Raw genomic sequence first — 20,422 nt, 5'->3', positions numbered from 1 at the left:
TATCCGGTCACGTGCCCCTTAACGCACAATGCCTCCTCGCGGTCGGCACCCCGCACCACCACATGCATGATCACATGCTCTCGGCTCCCGGCGGGGGTGCGCGATAAAGAAAAAAAAAACTGCTTCGGCGGTGAGCCTGCGGTTCGTGAGCACGGGAGCGCGGTAACCAGACACTCTCGACCCCGGCGACACGACCTAAGGCCCCAGCGCCGGACCCTCGCCTACGCACACAAACGCGCACGGGGCCAGGCTCGCATCGACACACGCATGCGCACGCTCCGTAGCGTGAGCACAGCCTCCTGCCCTCCGTCGCCCCCTCCCCCCCTCGCCTTTCTCCATGCGCCGTCCCATTCTCCCCTCCGGGAGAAGGGATCCCGCGGTCACACGATTACGCGGTTTGTGATGTCATAATAGGGCACCCCGGCGAGTCACACTGCGACGCCCATGTCCTCCTACCGGGGGGGGGGGGGGGGTATCTGTCTCCGAACTGGCACCGACCGCGGCCCTGTGGCGGCGGGGTTTTGTTACAGGCTCGGCGGCGCCCCCAGCGCTCCTCATTGCGAGTCCTGCGATAGCGACCGCAATGTGTGTACTGGCCGTATAAAGACATTAGTCAAGCTCATCGGTAGGTTATGTTCACCAAGAGCAAACCTTTTTATTTGTTTTGTTTTGCCTATGAGTGTGACTGTGTGTGTGTGGGCGCGCTGGTCTGCGTTCCCGTGTTTGTGAAGGCGTGCATGTATGTAAGAGTTGTGTGCGTGTGCAGCTTGAGATCTCTGACTTAATTTCGTCTCAGCTGGCTCAATTTCTCTCCCTTAGGCCGCCTTCCTAAACTTACAAAACAAATAGTCTGCTTGTACGGTCAAAGTGTTCTGCACCATAATAGAAACAGGGAAACAAACACAGGGCCAAGCTAAATTTAGCAGACGAAGTTTTTTAGTGCGCAGCAATTAAGCGCCCGCAATTGACTGGCTGAGCTGACTAAGCCAATCAGCCCTTTTATAAAGCGTCGTCCAAAACACATCTGCAGGCATGAAGGCACCCTGTGGGTATACAACACTTTGTTCGGCTTCAAAGTGCGCGCACAGACTTCAAAGAAACGATATTCTGTTCCGAGCTAACTACAAGCCCGTACGCACTTCCAATGCGATAGAGAACGTTAAATAAACGCGTTGATATGCCGCGCCCCGTTCCGCCCATAAACCGACCTAAAAGATGCGGAAACACCCCTATTTACAAAGAGAATTGCGTAGAGTAGAGCTAAGACCACATTTTCCAGTAAAACAACTGTGGTTCATTCCTCTGTCATAGGAATCGGTAAAACACGAAAGTAAAATGTGCAGTGAAATCTGCAGGTGAGCATGATTTGCAGGTCGGCGGCTGTCTTGTGGGTGTGCTTGGCTAGCGACGTCTTGCGGGCGGGTCGCTTCGGCAAAGGTGTACTGGCGTCACTTCCGTGACGGATATGACGTCAGTGAAATCTTGGTGCATCCCGGCAAAAACACTATCATGTTAAAATATAAAACTTGAAAACGAAAACCGTAAGTATAACGTACTCTTTAGTACTAAAGGTTGATTCCCTGCAAGAAGATCCTGTGTGCAGGGGTGCACCCTTTACAGGCCGCCTGCTTCGTTGTACCGGCGTAATTTCCGTGACGGATATGGCGTCAGTGAAATCTTCGTGAATCCCGGAATAAAACACTTTCGTGTTAAAAAACACGGCTTCTTGAAAAAAAAAATGCAATGCTGGGGCATGCCGTTCGGCCCAGAACCTGCGACTCCATTCCTTGGCTATTGAGGCCGAACAGCGAGGTTATTTTAGCAGTTCAAAAGAATAGGAGGAGCGTTCCAAGAGAACCGGTGGATGGCGCTGGGTGCGTACAGGACATAACGGGATCGGACCTACCTGTGAACTGAATGTTGCTTCAGGCACCGTGCATAGATTTTTCTCGTGCTCGACCCTCTTACTGCCTGCGCACAAAGTTGTTCAGTGAATAATTGATGGAGGGTTTGTAGCTGGGATAGTTGGTTCATCACAGGAATGGGTTCATTACAGAAGAATAAATGGGCGTGGGCAGGACATGTAATGCGAAGGCAAGATAACCGATGGTCATTCAGGGTAACAATGTGGATCCTTAGGGAAGGCAAGCGTGGTAGGGGGCGGCAGAAAGTTAGATGGGCAGATGAGGTCAAGAAGTTTGCGGGGATAAATTGGTCGCCGTTAGCACAAGACCGGGATAATTGGAGATCCACGGAAGAGGCCTTTGCCCTGCAGTAGGCATAGATAGGCTGATGATGACGATGATGATGAAGGCAGATCCAAGTGAAGAGCCTCGTGTTCGTTACTCTTCACTTTGTCCCGTGTTAGCTGTGTTCAATCCATGAAAAAAATTCATTTATTCACTGAACTCATGGGCGGACAGAAAATGGGTGTGCTGGTTAGCCGTTCTATATAAGGTGCTGCCCAATACACATCTGCGGGTATGTGTTGTTTAATGAGTATGTAAAAACTGGTCTAGGCTTCAGAGTGAGCGGCCAGATATCTGGTCCATCCTGCTACTGCTTGGGCACTCAAAAACTTTGATCTCCGGACTATTCACACTAGTCCTATGTAGGAAGCAAACTACAGGAGGACGCTAGCTTCATACCGTGGTCGCAACTATCGGAACATTTTGAAACAATGACGTCATTGGATGTCTCAGCTAACCCAGTTATGGAACGCACCTTTTATTAAGTTCAACTTTTGCGATACGCCTGTTGCGTCAGTGGTTCGAACATAGCATTACTTCGATCTATGCGAAATACAGACGCTTCTGATCGGTTTTTCGGCCATCTGTCCAATGCCTGTAAACTCTCATAATCATTTTTGGACGGACCTCGCTCCATCTTTTCAAGAAGACAGCACTGTTTGCGAAAATAAAAAGATATGAGGGGGAAATTTAATGCGCCGTCAGCAAACACCACCATTCGGGGCTGCCAACATGCAGTGCCTTCCATTGTACTCCATCGCAGTCTTATTACCCGCATTATCTTTTTATGATGGCATTTCTTTTTTCTTTACTGTTTTTTTTTTTTTTTTTTTTTGCGACAGGATTTTATTGGCCGAACATAACGCACTGGCGAGAGCTGGGGAACGTTGCGAACCGAACACCTAACCTCGCCAGGGCGCTGCGGGCGTTCGGAATAATAGGCCGCCGAAAACGCAGCGCCACAGCAGGCGCCCCATCTGCCAGCATGCGCTGCAGCGATTGCGACCGCGCGCCCTCGCGCGCAAACTGAGGACGCCAGTTTGGGTCCCCGTGCATAGTGTGCGGGCACGTGCGCGGGGTCTCATGTTACCACCCGCCGCAAGGGGGCGATGCCTGCCACCACAGCCAGACCGTATATTATCAGGACCGCTGGCGCATGATGCGGATGGAGAACGTGCCCTCGGCGGTTTAGGATTTCACGTACACCCCGGCTGGGACGCGCGAAGCACGCGGGGCGAAGCCGAAAAGTCGAGCAGTAATCAGCCTACTCCTCTCCTAGGGCGCAACGTGCCGTGCCAACTGCTGTGGTTTTCCCAGGCCTCGGATATGAGCCAGTTGTTGCAGGAGAACACTTGCTTTGGGCAAAACGCCCATGAGTGTCTGCAAAGTGTGCATGCACTGAAAACAAGACTGAACGGGAATTGGCCGAGAGTACGTGCTCTTTGGAGAGTGTACATGGTCGGGTTCCCACCGGGGGAATGTTCGCTTCCTTTTTTCCTGCTTTGGGGTGCTATCCAGCTTTGTACAACTTAAATGACAATTTACGTAAAGTCAAGTAGCTTTCCCTGTTGTCTCACCAGCTTTCAAACCGTGGGCCTCGTTTATTCATTGCGCTAATGAGCCTCACAGTTTGGTTTTAGCGATCCTCATACGCAGACTGCCCATCCCTCTGTAGTGAAAGCGTGGAAATTTTCTTGCTAAAACAGGAATTAGTACCGGGAATACTTTTAAGTTACAGCAAATGTGGCAACAAAGTCTAATTTTTTAGTGGATGCTGAAGACGGGAAGGGGAGGGCAGCAGTGTTAGGTGGCTCACGCACTGCAGGAAACCGAAATTGAATAGGAAAACTACTACAAAGTCAGCAGAATCTCCCAACAGAAGAAACTGCTGTTAGGTCAAAACAAAAGATTCGACGGCCTCTGTGCCTCCAAATCCTCTATATAAAATTTCCTTATTTTTGCCGTCTAGTTTCCGAAATTCCGTGGAGAAGGAAAAACGCCCGCAAAGGAAAGCAAATTCTGTAAGCATTAGCTTGCAGCCTCTTTCACTCCAAGCTTCTCGGCAATGTGGCAAAGCAAACCATTTGGCAAGGAAATAAAGTTACAGTTTAAGCAAACCACCTGCGCGATTAATGTTTGTCCATGGAGCCTCAGTTCTATCGCGAAACATTTGGCCCTAATCAACCTTAAAGGGAATAGGTTGGGCAATTGTACAGCCATTGAAGCAAAGAACATCGAGAGAACCCATGGTTAAACACCTTGGCATCGGCACAGAGAGGTGTATTCTGCTCTTGTTCACCGCCGCTGCAGATAGCTAAAACATTAACATTCAGTAGCTATAACTAGAACTATTACGTGCAGTGGCCGTGTGAACAAGCTATTTTGTTGAAATATTTGCTTCGGCCGGCAATACCGCCCCCATTTGACACAATAAATAAATAAATAAATAAATAAATAAATAAATAAATAAATAAATAAATAAATAAATAAATAAATAAATAAATAAATAAATAAATAAATAAATAAATAAATAAATAAATAAATAAATAAATAAATAAATAAATAAATAAATAAACACTCTCGGGATTGAATCGGTTGTTTGGTACACTGCTGTAGCAGTACGTCTGAACGCAATGCTGCCACATCTCATCTCACAATTCTTTCCTGGAGTGACAGGCGAACCAGTTCTTTCCCACCCCGCAATTCCAGTCAATTGTTTTTCAGCGGTTGCATCTTTTAAATTTCAGTACTTTAGGTCTTCAACAGCATAATCTTTGTTTGCTTCAATGCACGCACAGTCGACCAAAGGGGCGTTCTGTGAGTGATAGGGGCACAAACATCGAAAGGGTCTTGTTACACTAAAAGCAGATTGCCCCGCACGGGTTCAATCGCATCAATCGCGAAAGAGCTCGGAGCCGTCGAGAGTCAGTCTGCGGCGAGTAGCTTGCCCCTTTCTCCGAATATTCCTCTTTGCCTTCGACCTTACTTCTCCACGAAGAAGGAAAGATAAAAAGAGTGAACACATGCTAAGTATAACGATCGCTAAACTATGAAGCCCCTTGTAGGATGGCTGCGTGTTGAAATACTGCGGGACGACCGAACTGCAGCGCTCTAGAAAATGTGAATCATGGTGTACCAGCATGTTCAGAATAACGTTAGGCCGGCTGTGTTAGTGCCCTAGCAGAAACTATGAGTACAGTGCATATTCAAGTTGAATATGCGATATCCCATAGCCCCCTCCCCAGTTCCCCTCTTTCGCCCCCCTGAAACAAATTTAAATTGTAATGTTGGTTAAAAACACGCTCCCTCTGTTAACATAACGCTCCCTACTTCATTTCATTTCATTTCATTTATTTTATTCTCAGGGCCGTTCAGGTGTTACAGAGACGAGTGCGGTAAAAAAAGGCAAAGTACATAACAAACAATAGAGGGGCCAATAAAAATGATTCGCAGCGCAGACTTGAATTTTTCCAGTTCTTTTGTAGATACGATGCCGGCAGGAAGGCTGTTCCAGTCCACACTGGTTTTCAGGAGGAATGAGCCAAAATAAAGGTTGGTGTTGCTGCTTGGCACACTTATTTTTAAATGGTGGTCAAGGCGGGTAGAAATGTATGCAGGGGGGCTGGAAAGAGATTGTTTTAAAGTTTCGTTGTTGTAAAAAAATTTGTGGAAGAGGCACAGTCGTGAAATGCGACGTCGAATGGTTAAAAATGTAAGATTAATTTTTTTTTTTTTTCATAAGTGATGTGCTACCTGTTCGGGCATAATTAGATAGAATGAATCGTGCTGCGCGATTCTGAACAGCTTCCAGTTTTTGTAATAATGAGGCAGTTTGCGGGTCCGACACAGATGAGGAATAGTCTAATTGGGACCGAACAAGTGTTTTGTAAAGGAGCAGTCTTAGTGTGCTGGGTGCAAGTGAGAAGTTCCAGCCAAGAAAATCAAGCATGCGATTTGCGTTACTAGTTATTTGTTCAACGTGCGTTTGCCAGGAGAGGTTGATAGTAATATGGACGCCAAGGTATTTGTAGCGGCTTACTGAAACTAAGGGTACTGTGTTAAGAAAGTATGTGACGGCTGTTGTGCTAGTTTTTCGTGTTATTCTCATCGAGTTGCATTTACCAATGTTAAGCTCATCTTCCCATGAATTTGAAAACTAAACTTGCGGACGGCAAACGGCTTGTGTGAATTTTCTCGTCAGCTTAAGTTACAATTGCTTCTACTGGTCGATTCGTGAAAACTAATCAATTTATTGATTGTCTGCAATCGATTGATGCAGTTTATTTGGCTGATTGTGTGATTTTGTCGAGCCCCTTGCAACCAACTCTCATGGGGGTATGCAGGATTTATAAGATGAACACTTATCCCGCAATACAATTGACGAGTTCAGATTGGGCGACAACCGGGTGCAGTTGGCAGTGATCACGGGATATGCTCAGTGCGCAGCTGGCGCCTCTCCTCATCTGGTCGCGTGATGCGGATGAGAGTGGTTCTGGTGTGTACAAAAAACAAGTTACAATGAACTTAACAAACTAGTTTTTGTCATTGTTTGAAATTAATAATCTGATTTGACGTTTTATAAAAGTAATTAGGGATCCCCATCTACGAATGGGACTGGTATTTTTTTATGAGCGTTTTTTTTTCCACAGGGCATATATATGAGGGTATGAGTTGATGACGAAAGGGGATTAGATGAACATGAAAATGTTCGCTTCGCGGATGAAGTCAAGGAGTGAACAATGTATCCATGCGGCGTATGCGGAGGCGTCGTCTGCGCGGAGGCCCGTCGCCGCAAGGGTGTCGCAGTCTCGTCCAACGTTACTAGGTCTCGTCGGCCTCAAGGCGAGGCAGGACCGCAGCAAGTGGTGGAGGTCGGCCATCGCGTCGCTGCGGTGGCGAACTGGGCAACCAGGGTTTGTAAAGGAATCTCGGTATTGAGGCTATTGGCGAGTCACGGCGGGAGCTAAGGCCACCCCCACGCGAATCCTTCTAAGCGCAACCTCGAGACTCGTCACCAGCAGAGTGGCATCATCCAGCTCTAAAGGGAAGTCGGAGATGGAAAGGATGCTGCCAGTCTGGTTGCTACGTCTGTCTTGCAGTGGTCTGTGAGTAGGTCACGTGGAACCCACTCAATCAGAATCTTGTGAGCGATTCCTGCCGCAGTTGGTGAGTACTCTGAGCCAGCTCAGGGCTACGACTAACTAACCGTAGTAAGCGGACTTCTTAGTCGATATATTGAAACTGAGTAGGAGTATGACGAAGATGAGAGTAGCCGACATCCAGGAACGCGGAGCTAGGTCTAATACCGCTGGATTTCTAAAAATAAAAAGGCACCTCTAGCTTGTTCGCAATTCGCGCATGAACAAAACGGCGATTACAAAGCCGGGTAATGTGATGTCGCATGAAAGAATCAAAGGGTTACATTTAGGTTTACGACCAATCATTTGTGGAAGCCTGCGCGCTATGAGTTTGGCATTCAGGAAAAGCTGTGATACACGGAGTTAAGACCACAAATTTGGTAGTTAAGTTTCACTTAATGACGAATAAGCAAATAATGCTATCCTACGCTAAAATAGTAGTTCCCGGAAATAGTTTGCTTCTTGACAGACTCCCCGCCGACGACATTGACAATGACGATGACCACTTTGATTATACCGACATTACGAAGGTAGTACAACTTTCCTTACGCAGCTGACGATGCAAAATGAATAGCCAAGAGAGGCAGGTGAAGGAAAATGTAACCGCAGTCAAAACAACTATGAAGCTGGTATCCGCGAGAATACATGCGCAATAATCTAGCGCACGCATGAATAACATAGAGCCTATTTCGAGCAACGGTTAGAAACAAAAAAAAAAGTAAAGTTAACTGAACACAACGTCCACGAAAGATAGTAATAAAAATAAAGTAAATGTGGTTTTTTTAGCATCTCGCCATTGTACGAGCACTCTACTCATGCCCACTAGACGGCCAATTTCTCCAAGAAGAGTTACCTCAGCCGAAGAGGAGACAGCCAAGGTATTTGCAATGTAGTTTATCCCATCGCACTTGGCGCCGTCTTGGAGCACACAAAGCGTTCGCCAACCCCGGCGCGGAGGCGTGCGAGCGCCAGGCGAGCAGGTCGGGCTCCGGTTCTTAAACAGAAAGGTAAACAAGGGGGGGAATAAAATGACAGCGCCCCATAGCGGGATCTGCCAAGCCAGCCAGCCAACCCCCGGGGGCGCATGCACAGTGGCTGCGGCGAACGCTGCTGCTGCCTCGGCGTTCGGCAAAAGTGGTGGCCGTCGTTTGGAGGCTCTGTGAAGCACTTTGGCTGATGAACCCGGAACCCTGATCCCGCGGTCGGGCCGAGAACCACGTCCGCTCTGTGCGCTGGCAATCCTTTTGCACTATGTACCCACTCGGGACGCCTTGCCCTCGGCGGACTCCTACATCTCGGCTGCAGCGTTACGTTCGCAGCTGCCTGCCGGCCCGCCGCACGTGGACGTTCCAAGGGGCACGTACGGGGGCGACTCTCTTTCCCCTCTCACTTCGTTCGAGGAATTACGTCTTTCTCTTTGCATCTCTCCGATTACCCGGGAGGTTACTATTGGGGAGGGAAGAAGCTGCACGACAGTAAGCAATGAAGGATGCACTAGATGCGAAAGCCAATATTTCATGTTGTTTAAATTTAAAAGACTTCAATTTGATAAAGGAAACAATTCAATCCTGAGGTTATGGTTATGCTGGAATTTGTTTTTGAAAAAAAAAACAATATAATTTTTTGATTTAGCGAAAATTCATTGGTTTCACTAGATGGGTTTCATGGGTTTCGCGAAGTTTCGCGGGTTTTACAACAAGTCTCGATTCCAGATTGTCTCCCAATATGGGAATGAAAGAGTGCGCAATGTTGGAACTATCTTACTCGCCTCGTTCAGTGAAGGGATTGCTGGATGAACTTTGGCAAGGCTGATCTGATCATATTTCGATATTAGGAATTTTCATACAGATAGCCTCAAAACCTGGTTTCGTTACAGCAACAGATTACGACTACTTTCGATCTGTCGGGAAGGCACCTGTACGCACGCACATGTAAGCACACACACGCACGCACGCAACGCGCACAAGCGCACTTAGAAAGGTTCGCACATATTCCACCGAGGTGTATTGTTGAGGAGACTGCTTGACGTATAACAAGTGTTACAAACTTTGCCCGAAAGGTTTAGTGTAGAATGTTCAATTTTTAAAGAACAAATCCAACATTATCTTTTTGAGGGGGTGAGAAACACATCAGGCGCTTCAACATTATAAATAATTAAGTAATAACATAAAAAATACCCACTTTTTGAAGTTGCCAACTTAATATACTATTTTGTATTAGAATTTGGAGCAAATACGCCAGCCACTGAATTATCTGCGAGAATTACTTGAACGGTGGAAATGTATGGCGCCTGGATAATATTTAAAAAAAAATAAAGCTAACGCCCCGATGGGTGAAACGTTCAGCCAGAGTCCGTCAATGCTTTGACGGACTCTGGTTCAGCTTTATCGTAAGGGACGCGTTTTGTGTCGGGGAGGTTGTAGGGGTTCGCACAGTTTCGGTGACGAGACGGTCGCCATCAGTGAAACCAAGAAAGCTTCGCTTTAAAATGTCGCAGAAACTCCCCAGTACGAATTTTCAGGCAGTGCGTAAGCATTGTTTCCAGAAGCCCGTCACCGCAAGTGCCCTACGTATGTCTTGGTCTCGTTTATTTGGCTTTCAAGAGGAATTCTTCCTAGTTCGCTGCAGTCCAAAACTGCTCCCGCAATAGCGATTCCACAGGAAAATAAACTACACAGCTACTCTGGAGCAGTTTTGAGCAGCCCAAAAGGACAAATAAAAGAGGCATTTTGCCTCGAGGGCTTTATGGCGGGGAAACTTTCACTAAAAGGACTTTGTATTGTATAAAAGGCCTTTTATTAATTCCCTATGCAGTTGAACCTCGTTAAAACGAAGTAGTAATGGGACAGTAATTTAGTTCGTTATACCCGATATTCGTTGTAACAGAAGAGCTAAAAATCCGCTCTCGAACAAACCGGCAATCTGGCTCACGCAGAAACCCTTGATACAAAAACGCATTACCTTAATCTTCGGAACAACTATAAACAACGTATCCTTTATCTTTCTCCTTACGGCATTTCAAGCTCAATGAACCAGAATATGACACGGGAAATTACAACAGAACGACGTTTTTTTTTTTTAAAAACGGCCCTGCATTCCTGTTGTTTCGAGGAAAGATGTGATGTTTGTTTGGTATTCACAACATTGACCAGGATGAAGTTTTCCGCACTGTCCACACAGTTTCGGAAGGCCGGAGATTTTTCAAGTAGCTTCTCAGCCTACTGGTAAAATATTTCTTCATTACATCGGATAGTGCGCGTGGCTGTCACAGTATAACTTTCATTATAAAAGAATAAGGGCCATTGAAATGAAGCGTGATCAACCAATGTTCGTATTTAGTTCGCTATGGCTGATAATTCGCTAAATCAGTGTTCGCTATAACGAGGTTCAACTGTATAGCCAGTGGCTACCTAAAGAGTACGTCATGGGACGCGTTTCGGGTAGGCGGACGGATGGACAGGTAGGCAGACATTTTCTAAGGGTAGTCGCCAAGGAATGCTTAGGCAATAAAATGTTGGCGCCGAGCTATTTCGTGGCCGCCCAAGCCTGCTTATAACGCCGCCTGCGCGCGCCTGGCGTGGTACACTCCTGCCCACGGGGCAGGTTTATCTTGCTCCGTGGTCCTGCCCATTGCGAGGACGCGCTGAGCCGCGGGGCGCTTGATTCATGCACATCAAGCTGGTCGCTTCATCGTGCCGCTTCTCTTCAATGAGCTTACGTGTGTTCTAGACTAAAGAAATTTTTGATAAAAATGCTGCATTCGGTGCATCTATTGACGGTATGCAGCGTTTTAGCTGAAAATAATTTTATTTCAAGTAGTTTCCTAACTAACCGAAGTTAATAAAAGGGTGGATGATCACAACACCCTGGCTGACTGTTAGTTATTCGTGCGGGGCCTAAATTTTATTACCAATAGTAGTTTATCCGGAAATGTACCGTATAAACCGGATTATAGGTCGACCCGGTATATAGGTCGACCCCCTACCTTGAGGTGGGAAAAGTTGACAAAAAAAATAATTTTGCACAGACGCGCACTCACAAGGTCTATATTTATTTTCGACGCCCGTCTGTCACTGCCACTCACTATGCCTGCCGAAGTCACTCGTCCGAGCTCTCAGAGTCGTCCGAGGATGACTGCTTCGCACTGTCATCTTCCATGCCATCAGGCGCTTTGCTGATGGAGCACTTCCTGAACGCTCGTGTACCCATGTCGTCGGGCAGCGACTGCCCAGAGAAGGACACCCAGCTTGACATGGTCGCAACCGGCCCGTATAGGTCTTTTTGTTGTCGCCGGCTATCCACTCATTGTACAGTTCGCGGAGCCGGTCCGCGCATGGCCTCCGGAGCGATTGTGAGCGAAGTTCCCGGACGAAGTCCGCCACTTTGTTCTCCAACTCAGGGTGCACTGCTTGACGTCCACCGAACGATCGGTTTCGGGGGTTGCACGCGCACAGCTTAGCTTTCTGGCTCCGCCAGTACCGCACACTTTTCTCTGAAACGCCTAACTGGCGTTACGCCGCCATATTCCCATTCCGCTTGGTGACGCAATCGCCATCAGATTAAACGCCGCGGTGTACTGGCGTCGACTGCCGCCACTCATCTCGGAACAGAGACGTACAGAAATGTACGCACGCACGCGTAATAGACGAGTAAAAGACGAAAAACAAGAGAAAAGCGAAATCAAATAAACGCCTGATAGAGCGAGAGAGCAGTCCGACACGAATGGCGATTGGCGACGGACTACGCTTGCACATTGTTGCCAGACAACGATTTTCATTCTGCCAATGACCGCTATATAAGACGAGGGGTGACTTTTGTGCGAATTTTTTTGGAAAAAAACTCGACCTATATTCCGGTTTATACGGTAGTGTTGTATCTGCTCTTTCGGAGTATGGGGTTCACATTCGATACTGCCCTATCATTTCTGAAAAAAAAAAAAAAAAAAAAGATTAAAAAAGGTTCATGAGTAGTAGTTCTGTAAACGATCGTGAGACACCGTTCTCCAGATAATTGATGACGTGGTCTTACTGTAAGAGGAAGGACTGGACCCAATACGCTTGAAAAAGAAAGCGAACTATCAGAACGCAAAAAATTAGGGACGAAGCCTGAGGAAGGAACTACGTGATGAGCGCTGATTTCCAACTAAGGTTTATTTCGTAACTGCCATGAATTCGTGCATGCACTTCCTTGGACCGCGCCTTTTTGAGGTTTTGTGCCGTGATTCTTCATTTATTACGCACTAAACAAGCGAGTACTAGTAAGATGCTTACATGTTGTCTTGACGGAGTACAGCATCACTGTTGTGGGATAGCACTGCGCCTTCACATCGACTACCCCGGATTTGCTAAAGGTTTTCCGTTTCCTCAACATTCAACCCCGCTTCAAAATAAGAGAGACAGAGAGAGAGAGATAAATAGATAGGAAGAGATAAAGAGGTAGAGAGAGGGAGAGGGAGAGTCCCACCTGCTGCAGACGCGACAGCGTAAACCCTCCCGGAGTTCGCGACATTCCCATAACTGACCGTGGGAACGCGCGAGCAATACCATCGAGGCAACTTTCACCTCCGCGGTTCCTTGAGCCGAAGCGCGTGCGTACATGCTTGCGCGGGTGCAGTGAAGGTGGCTCATGCCTCGAGTGAAGGCGGCAGTGGGCGCAGGGCGGCGGCCAGGGGCAGCGTTCCGCAACGTTGCCGATAGCGTGCCTGCGCCACGAGGGGCCGGAAATGAAGGTGCCCCTGCACTCGACTCACGACTCGTTTTCCGCTTGACAGTGTGTTTGTTAGGCTCCCCGAGCATAGCTGTTTCTGCGAGTACGCTGTGGTCGACTGACCACGTTACTACAACGACTCATTTCGCGCTACCAACGGTAACAACATGCGCTGGATTTAAGCCATTGAGTCAGCGTGATGGTAAAACTGGGATTTCGGATACTGAGAGCTAACTGGCATTAAATGAGAAAAGCCGACGCCACTAAACGTTTTTTTTTTCTTTTTGCGAAAATGGTCAAATACCGCATGCATGGGTGCACCATTGTCAAACTGTGCGCCTCTACCCCTGACTGCATTTCGACATTCCAATTATTAACTGTCGCATCTTGGCGTCTTCACGGTATTTTTGTGATTGTTCAAGCGGTAGAATACCTATCCCTTACTCCTTCGTAAAGTCAGCAGCTGTTTGCGCCCTTTGCGGTGAACAACAGCAGAAGCTGCAACAAGGGACCTAATTGGGACGTTTCGAGTTCTGTGAACTATTAGTCAAAAACGACAAAAAATTCGCCTTCTTGGGAACTAACTGGCTTTTCCACAATCCTTCAACCTTTTGGGTAGTAAATGTGAGTGGTCGAACAGTTAGTCCGCAAACCGGTTGGTCCGTTCCGATACTCCCCAAGGGCGATCTGCTGGAAAAAAAAAAAAAAAAAAAAAAGAAACCACAGCACACCCCGGAGAAAGCGAACCATTGACTCCCGCAATACCCGGCGAAACATGAGTTGTGGTAAGAAATAGGCTTAGAAGTGTAAAGCGTGCAGTACTTTGCGCAACGGGACGTTTCTTTCTAGTCTTACGAAAAAATAGTGCACAAACGGACGGGATGAAAGAAAGGTGCCCAATACAGCGCTTGTGTTGGTTACTCCTCTTGAAGATGAACGGTTGCCCGCGAAGGCTAACGGCTGTATTTGGTCTCAATTTCGCTCCCTTTGGCCTAAGAATGTATATTTGAACGTTGTACTTGGCACTTTTGGTTGAGCGCCCCCTCTCTACACCTAGAGCGCTCTCGTGCATACATCGGGGCCATCGCCTTGTCTACACAACGTCGTTTAGATATCCCCCCCCCCCCCCCCCTCAGGAAATTCCAATTAAAACCGTAAACGTGCAGCTGCTTTCCAGGACAATGCAGCCTTGAAATTCTGTTTTCCGTTGACACAAGGGAAGTTGGCAGCAACAGTAACTGTTTCATAATAAAACCAGCAAACCATCGGTGTGCCCCAAGGCAGAATAATTGCGGCCTTTCTTTTTATCTTATGCATCATAGAAATTGTTAGCAAATACATCGTTCCGTCGTAAATGCCCTCGTCTTTCTTTTTTTTTTTTCACAAAATTTACTATTAAAATCGATCTTCAAAACAGCAGCGTATCTGTTCCCCATCCTGAATTTAACCTCGTTTTGACCATGGTTTTAAAGTAGGTGTGCCTTTTTGCAGAAGAAATCATTAGAGTGACACATTCATTTCAAGGGCAAGTCCGTATTGGAACCGGCTTTCCGCCGACATCGCATTCATCACCGACCCTGCAACGTACAAACTCTGCATTTTGCAACAGTTCAAACATATCGCTCAAATTCGTTGTAGTCCCCCCCCCCCCCCCCCCTATTTTTTTTGTACAGCCTTCAGGTATGATAAGTATTCAAATAAATCAAATAATAAATAAAACAGAACAAAATAAAAATTAAAAATTCATCCGCCACTCACAATTTGTACACCGCTGACCCTGGACTTTTTTAGAGCCAGTCAGGTGTTAACCTAGCCAACCAGACGAATAAAACGCTTAAACTTATTAACGCAAGAAACAATTTAAAAACATAGATAAAACTAAGGGAATATTGTCACGCAGTGAAGAAGGAGACGAGGTTCTTGCAGAAATTAATGTAGAAATGAACGACCTTCTGATCCACAATAAACGTAAAGAAAACACGAGCGCCGTAGAAGTAGTCAACGAACTAACGAGCACATGACGAAAATCGGCGAATCGAGTGCCGCGTGTTTGCTTTTCGCGAATTTATCTGTTGTGCTTTGGTTACTAGAAACATCTATTTTATATCGAGAACATCTTCGATTAAACAAGAACGCTTTAGGATAGGGACCGGAAAGCAACACGGTTTCCTTATCAAATAAAACGGCCTGTGTGATATGCAAAAGAAAAGGAAGGAAACACGCACTTCGCTTCGAATGCAAATACGATAGGTGGGCGGGGCCACGCGCTCGTAACAAAACACATAAGTAAACAAAACAGAAGGGATGGTTCGCCGCAATATCATTTCGAATCCGTCACAAAGTTCTACATCTTCCCGCAGTTATGCTCTGAAACACACAACTTTAAATGCTGCGCTGAATTAAATCGCTGGGTGTTTTATTTCTCTCAATTTGTCATGGGGTCGGCATGTTAACTACCTAGCTGTAAAACCGTCACAAGTGATATGTTGTATGTGACGTCACAGCTTCCATTTTCCTATGTCCATAAATAGTTATTGTAGTTTATAGTTAGCTTATAGTTTATAGTTCTTTGCACTTGCTCCAAAACTTGTCTCTTCCCTCTTTGCCCCGCTGTGTAATGAACGACTGAAATGGATTTACCTTTGGTCACATTCTTGGCATTGGGGGTGATCTTTTCATGTTCGAGCTGTTTTTTAATGTGTAACATTTTCTGCCAAGTACCTCCACAGCCAGGACCGTGTAACGCCACGCATTTCCCCAAAAACACAGATTTGGCGGAAGTTCTACCTGTGATCGTTGTAATAGCGTAAATGTAGATAATGGCTCAAACAGAATTTTGAAAAGCCGAAATTGTGAAAAAAAAAACAAAATAGTGAAAGTGTCGAACCATGTAACGCTCTGCACTTCCACAAAAATGCAGAGTTGGCAGAAGTTATCCATGAAATCGTTATAATAGCGTAAATGGAGATATCGGCCGGACATAATTACAAAAAAACAAAAAAATTGGCTGTAAAAAAACTAACACTCTAGACAAGGGGCATCACAATGCAACGCATTAGTAGACAATTATCTGAATTTCTGCAGATCGTTTTTCCTCCTGATATGTTTTTTCGTTCTCCGGATAGCTATTTATATTAAGTTGCTGAGTCGCCATCCATGGGTATTGCTGATAATCTAAAGGGAAAGGGAAAGGGAGGTTAGCTCGCTTCACGCGCGTTTCTCGTCAGCCAGTTCAAGGCCGGCTGCGCCATGGGTAGGCCGCGCTTGGTCGAGGAGCTGGCAGTCCTGCAAAACGACAACGGGAGCGGGACCGTAAAAGTGAACGTGCTCTGCCAGCTAATCCTGAGTTTCGAATATTAGAAAGCCAGGCAAAACGACAACGGCGGGTAGTTGTTGTTTGGCTTCTGCTGTGGTTGGACAAGTTTTGAGTGCACCTCTGTTTCCGGTAGGGGAGTGGTTCAGAATTTTTTCATTTTCATGTGATGCGCTGCATAGAAATGGGCTGAAAATGTACGTTGTATTACATCCCCTGTTTGCAAAGAGGGCTACGGGCTAAGTCAAGTTTTGTTATGAAATTTTGTCTGTACCTCTTAACGTCGTATGGTGTTGAATAAACTTGAATTTAAATTTGACGTCTCAACCGTTAGGGTTGGAATCCGGCATTATACACATCCACTATCTGCAGATAGCGTGTATATTGCAGCGTGCATTTGCAGGCAGTGCCCATGCAACTCAATTCTAGATACTCACACCATCTTACAGAGCACGCGAGTTCAGTGTCCAAGCATACTCGCATCCATACCTCAGCCGAAACTGCACGCCACTCATTCGAATTCACCAAAAAAATATATTTTTCCTCGAGCACTCACGCTCACGCCCACCATTCGCTTTCACCACTCGCACGCACCACTCGCCCTCACTCGCATCCACAGACAGACAGAACAAAATTTCTGGGTTTAAGTAGCCCCCAAAATGCTACCGTCTTCAAAATCCCTCGTGCAGGAGCGCTCGCGTTCGCGAAGCGGTGTTGCTAAGAGAGGAGCAGCCTCCAAACACAGCCACGCAAAGCGGCCGGGTCTCTGGACATCAGTGACGAAGCGTCTGCGCGGCTCACGAAGCACCTCCCCTGGCGCAATGACGTTGCACTTAAAACTCAGCTTCGCCATGTACAGGCGTCACCAGCGTTATCGCTTGCAATTCAGGAAATATATATATTCCATATATCTGTATATGTAGAAGTTTTGGCGAGAGTTTGTGAGAACAGTTTTCGACCGGGGTAACGAGTTTTCGAATAGCAAAAATACAGAGGGCTCTACTGCCGTTACGAAAAGCTTATGAGGTGCTGACACTGGTATTTGCTGATACATGTTAGGGTAATTCACAAACGCAGTCACGGAACACGAAGCGCAGCAAGGTGCATTAAGCGTAGCCAGAAAAATATTGCTATTTCCCTAACACGTTTGCAGCAGCTATTGTGGCTATGATTAATTTCCCATGAGCGGATTATGCACTGTTTCCATTAAGGGAAAATGGCGGTTTAACTAGTAAGCTTACCGGCAATCTTGGCTCTATGCTGATCCATCCTTCGGGCCAGCCGGCGGGACACAACTTCCGCAGGAGAATCCGTGCATCACCATCGTCATTCGTCGACGCACAATACCCAGAACATGTCCTATAAGTTGCCCCTCACCTGCAGTCACCAACTGCGACTGACACAAAAACAGACCTCACGCGGACTGCAGCCCCCGACGCGGAAATTCTTTTGTAGCCAACTTGCCAACCAACATATGCTGTGGCAATGGTAGACCTAACCAGTTGCCACCCTTTGGAGGATCCGAACATCGGGGAAGTCTTCACCGCAGTTCAAAGGGCAGCGAGTACCGACGGAAACTGCGTAGCGCCACAGACGGGTATCAGTCGTCGTTTAGTCCAGAAGGAATGGCCTGAACCACGTTTATGTCACTGCTACACATATCCGCACAACTCGCACAAACGTCGAGGAACGTACGCTCAATGTTCCCACAGAGGCAACTGCCAAATACAGCCCGAAAATCAAGCACGGGAACAAGGGTACTCCGAGCATTGCGCTGCAGCTGAAACATCGTCTGTGAGCGAGTCTGTGGCTGTCTAGACAGACGTGTCGAGGCGTTTATCGCGGCGGGCGGTGCGCTAGCCCTGGCGTCTGGCAGAAAACGCAACTCACCACGTCATGGCATCGCCGGCGTTGTCGCAGGCAGCTCGTTCGCGCTTGCATCTTAAAAGCACTGCCACCATTGCAAGTCATTACAACTGCCGTCTACACCAACCATCTTATCTTCTGGACGAATAACAAATGGATGGCTCTTGGCCCACATTTGGGAAAACCCCGAATGCAGTTATGGAGGGCGACAGAACAAAACAAAAACGGCGTCGCTGCATGCCGATGAAAGCAGTCATGCACGATAGTTACCGATGAGGAGCAGCGCTGAACAGCTTCTGTGGCTGACTAATAAATGTAGTTGGACTGTGTTAATTAGATTTAGTGGATATACCGCAGCAGTCTCTCAGTGGCTAAGGCGTTCTGCTGCCAATACCAAGTACGCCGATTTGATCCTGGCTGGTGCGGCCGTTTTCTGATGGCGGCAAAAAAGGAGAAGGCCCATCTGTCGAGCTTCGGCGAAGTTTCGCTTTGCCGCAAAGCATATTTTTCCGGACAATTTTGCTGATGGACCACGACAAGAAGAAATGCATGGGAACGAGCGATATACAGCTTAAATGTAAACAAATGACTTCACTACCCACAATTTTTCAAATAAATATTGGGATAGCGAATCTTCGAATAAAACAGAACAATCAATTGTAATGCAATACAAGATCCAAGCAACGTAAGAAAGAATAACACGTGTATTGGGGAGTTATTTTTACGCGTACTTCGTGTGCGCGGACATATCAGCACACTGACAGTTAGACACCCGGACATTTCATTGCAGGGCGATTTTGGTATAAAACCAGATTCCGGCGTTCCAATGATTGACTGAAAATCAGCTATAAAGTGAACAGTTGAAATCGATTACAGGTTTGTCGATGTTCGTATTGTTGGTTTTATTACGCGTAATCATAAATAACTCAATTTTTTGGAAAAGATTTATCCTGTAATTTTGTATAAAGGATAGTTCTTTGATCCCGTTTTAGTGATTAACTTTTCATCAAGATATCTTGGAACAATTTTTCTAAAGACTGTGTTTGTGTTCTTACTATGGTTGTTTTACACATAATTAATATTGCGCGTATTTTCAGAAACGATTCCTCTGGTAAACATTTTTTAAGGATCGTTTCTAGATCATTTACTTTTCTCTCAGATTTGAACTAAACGTTCTTTTAAGTATTGCGCTGAGTAGCAACGTTCTTTTTTACAAATCTATAGAATGAGAGCTTAAGGGATATCAATGAGCCATGATCAGTGTCGGCCGGTACCACTCACGAGTGGCGAGTGGTGGGTGGGGCTCACTGCGAGCAGCGCTCACACTCACTCGCACTCGCACTCACCAGCCCGAAACGACAAGGTGGCTTACTCACCGCTTACTTCTGAGGTGGCGAGCGGATGGTGTGTGAGTGAACTCGTGAGTGGGCCTTCCGACCTATGCTCGCAGCTCTAAAACGCGTGTAGGGTTTTCGTCGGATATAAAAAGAAAGAAGGAAACAGAAATAACACGAAATAAGTTACTCTTTTATTAGCCTTCGAATACTGCATATGAAAAATACCCAGGAATTATTTCACCCCTTTGGATACGACTTGGCTGGGTGGCAGTGCTTGGGACATGTTACGAGTGGTCGTGACGCGCCATTCGCGAAAACTTTACAGTTCTGCGTCACTGCTGGGGCACGCCTGATTAACAGCCCCAGACAAGCAATAAGAGCAGGCAGGAATAATATCAGCGGTAAAACACGAAGAAGCTGGAAAAGGAAAAAAAAAAATAAGGAGAAAAACAGCAAAAGCATAGTAGCCGCAGCAACGTGAGAAATAAGGATAAAGAAATAAAGCAAAAAGTTTTGGTCGATTTATCTTTTATAGGAATCGTTAAAACAGTAAAGTGAAATGTACAGCGAAATCTGCAGCTGAGCATGATTTGCGGGTCGGCGGCCGTCTTGTGGGTGTGCTTGGCGAAACTGGCGTCATTTCCTTGACAGATATGACGTCAGTGAAATCTTGGTGTATGCCGGCATAAAACACTTTCGTGTTAAAATATAAAACCCGAAAACGAACAACCCGAAGTATAACGTACTCTTCAGTACTAAAGGTTGCTTCCACGCATGAAGACCCTATGTGCAGGGGGGCACCCTTTACAGGCC

At 46.6% G+C, this 20,422-nt stretch overlaps 1 protein-coding gene across 1 annotated transcript in view; it reads right to left on the bottom strand.

Annotated features, from left to right (window-relative positions):
• Positions 1–18,358, bottom strand: part of LOC144170751 (uncharacterized) — a 492,715-nt gene extending 474,357 nt beyond the window's left edge. The window contains exon 1 of the mRNA XM_077700732.1: positions 17,648–18,358. The gene's annotated coding sequence lies outside the window, so the exon portion shown is untranslated. The remainder of the gene's footprint in view (positions 1–17,647) is intronic.
• Positions 18,359–20,422: the final 2,064 nt, after the last annotated feature.

The sequence above is a fragment of the Haemaphysalis longicornis genome, unplaced genomic scaffold (genome assembly GCF_048455015.1).
Source record: "Haemaphysalis longicornis isolate Haplotype H1 unplaced genomic scaffold, Haemaphysalis longicornis Haplotype H1 scaffold_2, whole genome shotgun sequence".
Taxonomy (NCBI): Eukaryota; Metazoa; Arthropoda; class Arachnida; order Ixodida; family Ixodidae; genus Haemaphysalis; species Haemaphysalis longicornis.
Note: the sequence above shows the minus strand (reverse complement) of the source record. Positions and strands in the feature narration are given on the sequence as shown.